The sequence below is a fragment of the Rhinoraja longicauda genome, chromosome 19 (assembly GCF_053455715.1).
Source record: "Rhinoraja longicauda isolate Sanriku21f chromosome 19, sRhiLon1.1, whole genome shotgun sequence".
NCBI classification, from domain to species: domain Eukaryota; kingdom Metazoa; phylum Chordata; class Chondrichthyes; order Rajiformes; family Arhynchobatidae; genus Rhinoraja; species Rhinoraja longicauda.
This window is the reverse complement of record NC_135971.1, coordinates 3,015,952-3,025,517: the sequence shown is the minus strand read 5'-3', so window position 1 is coordinate 3,025,517 and position 9,566 is coordinate 3,015,952. Positions and strand designations below refer to the sequence as shown.

Genomic DNA, 9,566 nt, shown 5'->3' with positions numbered 1-9,566 from the left:
CCCCACTCACCGTAAGGCTCCAAGTCCGGCGCCGCCGCCGCCGTCTTCTTCTTTCCCATGTCGGGGCCGCCGCTGTCTCGGCTCCAGTTGCCGCACCTGTACCTGTTGCAGTCGCTACACCTGTACCTGTACCTGTAGCTGCCGTCAGGTGAGTCACTTCCCCCGCCCCCAGCGGCATTGTCCCGCCCCGTCCCTGACAAGCTGACTCGGCCTCTCACCTGTCTGACCCTCACCTGTCTGCCCCTCCTCACCTGCCTGCCCCTCCTCACCTGCCTGCCCCTCCTCACCTGCCTGCCCCTCCTCACCTGTCAGCCCCTCCTCACCTGCCTGCCCCTCCTCACCTGTCAGCCCCTCCTCACCTGCCTGCCCCTCCTCACCTGCCTGCCCCTCCTCACCTGCCTGCCCCTCACCTGCCTGCCCCTCCTCACCTGCCTGCCCCTCCTCACCTGTCAGCCCCTCCTCACCTGCCTGCCCCCCCTCACCTGCCTGCTCCTCCTCACCTGTCAGCCCCTCACCTGCCTGCCCCTCCTCACCTGCCCTGCCCCTCCTCACCTGTCAGCCCCTCCTCACCTGCCTGCCCCCCCTCACCTGCCTGCCCCTCCTCACCTGTCAGCCCCTCACCTGCCTGCCCCTCCTCACCTGCCTGCCCCTCCTCACCTGTCAGCCCCTCCTCACCTGTCAAGCCCCTCACCTGCTAGCACTTCACCTGTCGGCCCCATCACCTGTCCGGGCCCTCACCTGGCCGGGCCCTCACCTGTCGGCCCCTCCTCACCTGTCAGCCCCTCACCTGTCTGCCCCTCCTCACCTGTCTGCCCCTCCTCACCTGTCAGCCCCTCACCTGCTAGCACTTCACCTGTCGGCCCCATCACCTGCCCGGGCCCTCACCTGGCCGGGCCCTCACCTGTCGGCCCCTCCTCACCTGTCAGCCCCTCACCTGCCTGCCCCTCCTCACCTGTCAGCCCCTCCTCACCTGTCAGCCCCTCACCTGCTAGCACTTCACCTGCCGGCCCCTCCCCCTGCTGGCCCCTCACGTGCCGGCCCCTCACCTCGTAGCTCCGCACCTGTCAGCCCTTCACCTGTCTGCCCCTCCTCACCTGTAGGCTCCTCACCTGTCGGCCCCTCACCTGGCCGGCCCCTCACCTGCCCGGCCCCCTCCACCTGGCCGGGCCCTCACCTGTCGGCCTCTCACCTGCCCGGCCTCTCACCTGGCCGGGCCCTCACCTGCCGGCACTTCACCTGCCGGCCCCTCACCTGTCGGCCCTTCACCTGCCCGGCCTCTCACCTGTCTGCCCCTCACCTGCCGGCCCCACACCTCGTAGCTCCGCACCTGTCTTCCCTTCACCTGTCTGCCCCTCTTCACCTGTCAGCCCCTCACCTTCTAGCCCTTCACCTGTTGGCTTGCCCCTTTACCTGTTCCGGTTTGCCCATCAGTCCCTTCACCTGCGAACCACCTGCTAACCCATCACCTGTCCGCCCCTCAACCTGTTGGCCACGTCACACATGTCAATCCTGACCCTTTACCTGTCTGCTCTGTACCTGTCGGACCCCTCACCTGTCGGCCCTTCACCTGCTAGCCCATCACCTGTTGTCTTGCCCCTTTACCTGTCCACCCCCGTCACCTGTTCCCCCTTCACCTGCCAGACCCCTCAACTGTTCCCCATCACCTGTCTGCTCCTTCCCTTCTCCTATCCCCCCTTCACCTGCCTTCAGGTGTGTAGGAAGGAACTGCAGATGCTGGTTTCCACCGATGATAAGACACGAAATGCTGGAGTAACTTATCGAAACGTATAAGATTATTAAGGGGTTGGACACGTTAGAGGCAGGAAACATGTTCCCAATGTTGGGGGAGTCCAGAACAAGGGGCCACAGTTTAAGAATAAGGGGTCGGCCATTTAGAACGGAGATGAGGAAGAACTTTTTCAGTCAGAGAGTGGTGAAGGTGTGGAATTCTCTGCCTCAGAAGGCAGTGGAGGCCAATTCTCTGAATGCATTCAAGAGAGAGCTGGATAGAGCTCTTAAGGATAGCGGAGTCAGGGGGTATGGGGAGAGGGCAGGAACGGGGTACTGATTGAGAATGATCAGCCATGATCACATTGAATGGTGATGCTGGCTTGAAGGGCCGAATGGCCTCCTCCTGCACCTATTGTCTAACTCAGTGGAGAAAAGGAATGGGTGACGTTTCGGGTCGAGACATTCTTGCCATAGAGGGAGTACAGAGAAGGTTCACCAGATTGATCCCTGGGATGGCAGGACTTTCATATGAAGAAAGACTGGATAGACTCGGCTTGTACTCGCTGGAATTTAGAAGATTGAGGGGGGATCTTATAGAAACTTACAAAATTCTTAAGGGGTTGGAGAGGCTAGATGCGGGAAGATTGTTCCCGATGTTGGGGGAGTCCAGAACAAGGGGTCACACAGTTTAAGGATAAGGGGGAAGTCTTTTAGGACCGTTTTTCTTCACACAGAGAGTGGTGAATCTGTGGAATTCTCTGCCACAGAAGGTAGTTGAGGCCAGTTCATTGGCTATATTTAAGAGGGAGTTAGATGTGGCCCTTGTGGCTAAAGGGATCAGGGGGTATGGAGAGAAGGCAGGTACGGGATACTGAGTTGGATGATCAGCCATGACCATATTGAATGGCGGTGCGTTCAGGCTCGAAGGGCCGAATGGCCTACTCCTGCACCTATTTTCTATGTTTCTATGAGACCTCTCTTCTGACTTCCTGGTATCACCTCTCCCCATCATCTTTCGATTCACACCGTCTTTGATTTGCCTATGTATGCAGTAACACCCTCCTCACACAATCCACCACATCAAGGAAGTGCAGATAAACAAATTACCCCGGTTAAATAATTTACACTCCCGGCAATCTTTAGCAACAAATGGAAAATTACACACCTCCCAAGGTCACGCCAGAATATTTTTACAGCAGGCAGTAAATCTTTGAACTGAGAGGGGGAAACCTCTATAGGAATTGGTAAATCTCAAGTTCCTGGTCAAAGGTTTGGAGGTTAGCTGTACGTCCAATGCTTCCTGTACGGCACTGTGGTAACAGCATAATTATAGACCGCCCTGTGCTTTAGTTACACAACAGCCTTGTAAATAAAGACAGGTTTGAGCGAAACATGAGAGGTATTTAACAGTGCTCGAGACAGCAATTCATCTCCTTGACAGCGGCCTCAACTTACCTCCTCTGGCAGCTCGTTCCATACACCCATGTGTGAAAAAATCACCCCCATTAGAGTGGTGAAGGTGTGGAATTCTCTGCCTCAGAAGGCAGTGGAGGCCAGTTCGTTGGATGCTTTCAAGAGAGAGCTGGATAGAGCTCTTAAGGATAGCGGAGTGAGGGGGTATGGGGAGAAGGGAGGAACGGGGTACTGATTGAGAGTGATCAGCCATGATCGCATTGAATGGCGGTGCGTACAGGCTCGAAGGGCTGAATGGCCTACTCCTGCACCTATTGTCTATTAAATCTCTTCCCCTTCACCTTGAACCTATGTCCTCTGGTCCACGATTCCCCTAATCTGGGCAAGAGACTCTTTAGTTTAGTTTAAACAACTCAGGGAAGATAATCATTCTAGTCTTTTAACTATCATATGTTGAAAGACTGGAGCGACTCGGCTTGTATACACTGGAATTTAGAAGCCATGATCACATTGAATGGCGGTGCGTACAGGTTCGAAGGGCCGAATGGCCTCCTCCTGCACCTATTGTCTATTATAGAGTCTTAAGAGTCACACAGCGTGGAAACAGGCCCTTTGGCCCAAGTTGTCCATGCTGACCGACATGCCCCATCTGCACTAGTCTGAAGAAGTCTGAACTAGAGTCTGAAGAAGGGTCTCGACCCGAAATGTCACCCATTCCTTCTCTCCAGAGATGCTGCCTGTCCCGCTGAGTTACTCCGGCATTTTGTGTCTACCATCTACACTAGTCACAGCCGCCTGCGTTTGGCCCATATCCCCTTCACCTTGAACCTACAGTATGGTCCTCTGAGCACCTCATATTTCGCCTGGGCAGCTTGCAGCCCGGTGGTATGAACATCGACTTCTCCAACTTTAGATAGTTCCTCTGTCCCTCTCTTCCCCTCCTCCTTCCCAGATCTCCCTCTATCTTCCTGTCTCCACCTATATCCTTCCTTTGTCCCGGCCCCCCCTGACATCAGTCTGAAGAAGGGTCTCGACCCTGAAACGTCACCCATTCCTTCTCTCCTGAGATGCTGCCTGACCTGCTGAGTTACTCCAGCATTTTGTGAATAAATACCTTCGATTTGTACCAGCATCTGCAGTTATTTTCTTATACTACTTGTATGTTCTCTGGTCCTCGATTCCCCTACTCTGGGCAAGAGACTCTGTGCATCTACCCGATCTATTCCTCTCATGATTTTGTACACCTCTATAAGATCTCCCCTCATCCTCCTGCGCTCCAAGGAATGGAGACCCAGCCTGCTCAACCTCTCCCTGTAGCTCACACCCTCTAGTCCTGGCAAATTCTACATCCCGCAGCTCCGCTCTTGCTCCCCCTCCCCCCCACTCGTAACAAGGACAGGATCCCCCTCGTTCTCACCTTCCACCCCCACCAGCCAGCGGATCCAACATATCATCCGCCAACATTTCCGTCACCTACAACGGGACCCCCACCACTGGCCACATCTTCCCATCCCCTCCCCTCTCCGCGTTCCGCAGAGACCGTTCCCTCCGTAACTCCCTGGTCCGCTCGTCCCTTCCTACCCAAACCACCCCATCCCCGGGCACTTTCCCCTGCAACCGCACGAGATGCAACACCTGTCCCTTTACCTCCCCCCCCTCAACTCCATCAAAGGACCCAAACAGTCTTTCCAGGTGAGACAGAGGTTCACCTGCACCTCCTCCAACCTCATCTATTGCATCCGCTGCTCTAGATGTCAACTTATTTACATCGGCGAAACCAAGCGCAGGCTCGGCGATCGCTTCGCTTAACACCTGCGCTCGGTCCGCGTTGACCAACCTGATCTCCCGGTGGCTGAGCACTTCAACTCCCCCTCCCACTACCAGTCTGACCTTTCTGTCGTGGGCCTCCTCCAGTGCCATAGTGAGGCCCACCGCAAATTGGAGGAACAGCACCTCATATTTCGCCTGGGCAGTTTGCAGCCCGGTGGTATGAACATCGACTTCTCCAACTTTAGATAGTTCCTCTGTCCCTCTCTTCCCCTCCTCCTTCCCAGATCTCCCTCTATCTTCCCGTCTCCACCTATATCCTTCCTTTGTCCCGGCCCCCCTGACATCAGTCTGAAGAAGGGTCTCGACCGAAACGTCACCCATTCCTTCTCTCCCGAGATGCTGCCTGACCCGCTGAGTTACTCCAGCACTCTGTGAAACGTCACCTATCCATGTTCTCCACAGATACTGCCTGACCCGCTGAGTTACTCCAGCATTTTGTGAATAAATACCTTCGATTTGTAGCAGCATCTGCAGTTATTTTCTTATACTACTTGTATGTTCTCTGGTCCTCGATTCCCCTACTCTGGGCAAGAGACTCTGTGCATCTACCCGATCTATTCCTCTCATGATTTTGTACACCTCTACACGATCTCCCCTCATCCTCCTGCGCTCCAAGGAATGGAGACCCAGCCTGCTCAACCTCTCCCTGTAGCTCACACCCTCTAGTCCTGGCAAATTCTACATCCCGCAGCTCCGCTCTTGCTCCCCCTCCCCCCCCACTCGTAAGAAGGACAGAATCCCCCTCGTTCTCACCTTCCACCCCACCAGCCAGCGGATCCAACATATCATCCACCAACATTTCCGTCACCTACAACGGGACCCCACCACTGGCCACATCTTCCCATCCCCTCCCCTCCCCTCTCTGCGTTCCGCAGAGACCGTTCCCTCCGTATCTCCCTGGTCCACTCGTCCCTTCCTACCCAAACCACCCTAACCCCGGGCACTTTCCCCTGCAACCGCACTAGATGCAACACCTGTCCCTTTACCTCCGCCCCCTCGACTCCATCCAAGGACCCAAACAGTCTTTCCAGGTGAGACAGAGGTTCACCTGCACCTCCTCCAACCTCATCTATTGCATCCGCTGCTCCAGATGTCAACTTATTTACATCGGCGAAACCAAGCGCAGGCTCGGCGATCGCTTCGCTCAACACCTGCGCTCGGTCCGCGTTGACCAAACTGATCTCCCGGTGGCCCAGCACTTCAACTCCCCCTCCCACTCCCAGTCTGACCTCTCTGTCAGTGCTCCAGTGCCATAGTGACACCCTCTAGTCCTGGCAACATCCTCGTACATTTTCTCTGAACCCTTTCACAGTCTTTCTGCTGGCTGGATGGCAAGCAACAAAAAGCTTTTCACTGTACCCCCGGTACTCGTGACAATAAAGTAGATTACCTAAGATCTTCAGTTTCCTCCCACACTCCAAAGATGTACGGGTTTGTAGGTTAATTGGCTTGGTATAAGTGTAAATTGTCCCGTGTGTCAGTAGACAATAGACAATAAGTGCAGGACGATAAGATGCTGCCCGACCTGCTGAGTTACTCCAGCATTTTGTGAATAAATACCTTCGATTTGTACCAGCATCTGCAGTTATTTTCTTATATAAGTGCAGGAGGAGGCCATTCGGCCCTTCGAGCCTGTACGCACCGCCATTCAATGTGATCACGGCTGATCATTCTCAATCAGTACCCCGTTCCTGCCTTCTCCCCATACCCCCTGACTCCGCTATCCTTAAGAGCTCTATCCAGCTCTCTCTTGAATGCATTCAGAGAATTGGCCTCCACTGCCTTCTGAGGCAGAGAATTCCACAGATTGACAACTCTCTGACTGAAAAAGTTTTTCATCATCTCCGTTCTAAATGGCCTACCCCTTATTCTTAAACTGTGTGTGTGGCCCCTGGTTCTGGACTCCCTCAACATTGGGAACATGTTTCCTGCCTCTAACGTGTCCGACCCCTTAATAATCTTATACGTTTCGATAAGATCTCCTCTCATCCTTCTAAATTCCAGTGTATACAAGCCTAGTCGCTCCAGTCTTTCAACATACGACAGTCCCGCCATTCCGGGAATTAACCTAGTGAACCTATGCTGCACGCCCTCAATAGCAAGAATATCCTTCCTCAAATTTGGAGACCAAAACTGCACACAGTACTCCAGGTGCGGTCTCACCAGGGCCCTGTACAACTGCACACAGTACTCCAGGTGCGGTCTCACTAGGGCCCTGTACAACTGCACACAGTACTCCAGGTGCGGTCTCACTAGGGCCCTGTACAACTGCACACAGTACTCCAGGTGCGGTCTCACTAGGGCCCTGTACAACTGCACACAGTACTCCAGGTGCGGTCTCACTAGGGCCCTGTAGTGTGCGTGGATCGCTGGTCGGCACAGACCCAGTGGGCCGAAGGGCCTGTTTCCACGCTGTATCTCTGTACTAAACTGTACACTAAGGACAGCTTGATTGCGATCATGTGCAGTCTTTCCGTTGACTGGATGACACGCTACAAAAAAGCTTTTCACTGTACCTCGGTACACGTGACAATGATTAACAAAACTGAACGTCACAGCATGCAGATATACACCCATCAGCCAAAACATCATGACCCGATGAGCCAAAACATTATGCCCACCTGCCCACTATGCTGTTGGTCCTCCGTGTGCAGCCCCATACGCAGCAGGGTGCGATGGCACTGTGTATTGTGACACATTCCTCCCGTGACCACCATTGAACATTTTCCGTGACTTGTGCAACAGTCGACCTTCTGTCGGTTCGGACCAGACGGGATCGCCTTCGTTGCCCTCGCGCGTCGACGAGCCTTGGGCGCCCAACACCCTGCCTGTCGCCGGTTTGTGGTTTTTGCCCTCCTCGGACCACTGTCGGTCGGCCGGTACTCACCACTGCTGACCGGGAGCACCCCACAAGCCTTGCCGTTTCACAGATGCTCTGACCCAGTCGTCTGGCCAGAACAATTTGGGTCCTTGTCAAAGTCGCTCGGGTCTTTACTCCTGCCCATTTCTCCTGCATCCAACACGTCAACTTCAAGATCTGACTGTCCACTTGCTGCCTGATATATCCCACCCCTTGACTGGTGCCATTGGAACAAGATAATCAATGTCATTCACTTCACCAATGTTTTGGCTGATCGGTAGTAGATGGATCAATAAGAAGGAAGCAAGCCATTTGTGAAAAAAAAACAGTATAATGACTTTAATGAACAATATCAAACAGAAATTAAGCCCCAATGGAGATATAGGTATCAGAGGGCCACGTAAAAAAACTAACTAATTTGTGTTTGGAGGGAATATATAGGTGAACGATAAGGTACGGGATTTCAACATTGGAAGGTTGCCTGTTGGGATAAATGTCCCCCCCCCTCCAGCAAGTAGTGAACGCAGAGACCCCCTTAGAGTTCCCTCTCTGACCGTGAGATGGGTGACATGAGATTATTAAGGGACTGGACAGGCTAGAGGCAGGAAACATGTTCCCGATGTCGGGGGAGTCCAGAACCAGGGGCCACACGCACAGTTTGAGAATAAGGGGCAGGCCATTTGGAACGGAGATGAGATTGGTTAAGGATAAGGGAAACGAGAAGTATTAATGGTGAAATGTGTAGCATCAGTAGTGATCAGTCTGAAGAAGGGTCTCTGTGGGGAACATGGATAGGTGACGTTTCACAGAGTGCTGGAGTAACTCAGCGGGTCAGGCAGCATCTGTGGAGAACATGGATCCTTCAGACCCGAACTGAAACGTCACCTATCCAAGTTTTCCACAGATGCTGCCTGACCCGCTGAGTTACTCCAGCACTCTGTGAAACGCCACCTATCCATGTTCTCCACAGATGCTGCCTGACCCGCTGAGTTACTCCAGCACTCTGTGAAACGCCACCTATCCATGTTCTCCACAGATGCTGCCTGACCCGCTGAGTTACTCCAGCTATTTGTGTCTATCTTCGGTGAAATCCAGCATCTGCATTTCCTTCCTACAAGCAGAGTTTTAGTGTTGATTGAGTTGGGGTAGGGTTGTATGGGAGGGGGGAGGAGGTATCTCTCTGGGAAGATTGGGACTGGCATCTTGTTCCACACCATCACTAGGCGCTGTTCTTTCATCGTTTGTCAGGGGTGTTACCTGAATGGTGTCAAGTTAGGAAAAGGGGACGTACTAACGAGATCTGGGTGTCCTAGTGCATCGGTCACTGAAAGGAAGCATGCAGGTACAGCAGGCAGTGAAGAAAGCCAATGGAATGTTGGCCTTCATAACAAGAAGAGTTGAGTTTAGGAGCAAAGAGGTCCTTCTGCAGTTGTACAGGGCCCTAGTGAGACCGCACCTGGAGTACTGTGTGCAGTTTTGGTCTCCAAATTTGAGGAAGGATATTCTTGCTATTGAGGGCGTGCAGCGTAGGTTTACTAGGTTAATTCCCGGAATGGCGGGACTGTCGTATGTTGAAAGACTGGAGCGACTAGGCTTGTATACACTGGAATTTAGAAGGATGGGAGGGGATTTTATTGAAACGTTTAAGATTATTAAGGGGTTGGACACGTTAGAGGCAGGAAACGTGTTCCCGATGTTGGGGGAGTCCAGAACAAGGGGCCACACAGTTTAA

General features: G+C 53.5%; 1 protein-coding gene across 1 annotated transcript in view; it reads left to right on the top strand.

Moving 5' to 3' along the window:
- LOC144603008 (zinc-binding protein A33-like) overlaps positions 1–9,566 on the top strand; it is an 852,507-nt gene that overhangs the window by 561,231 nt on the left and 281,710 nt on the right.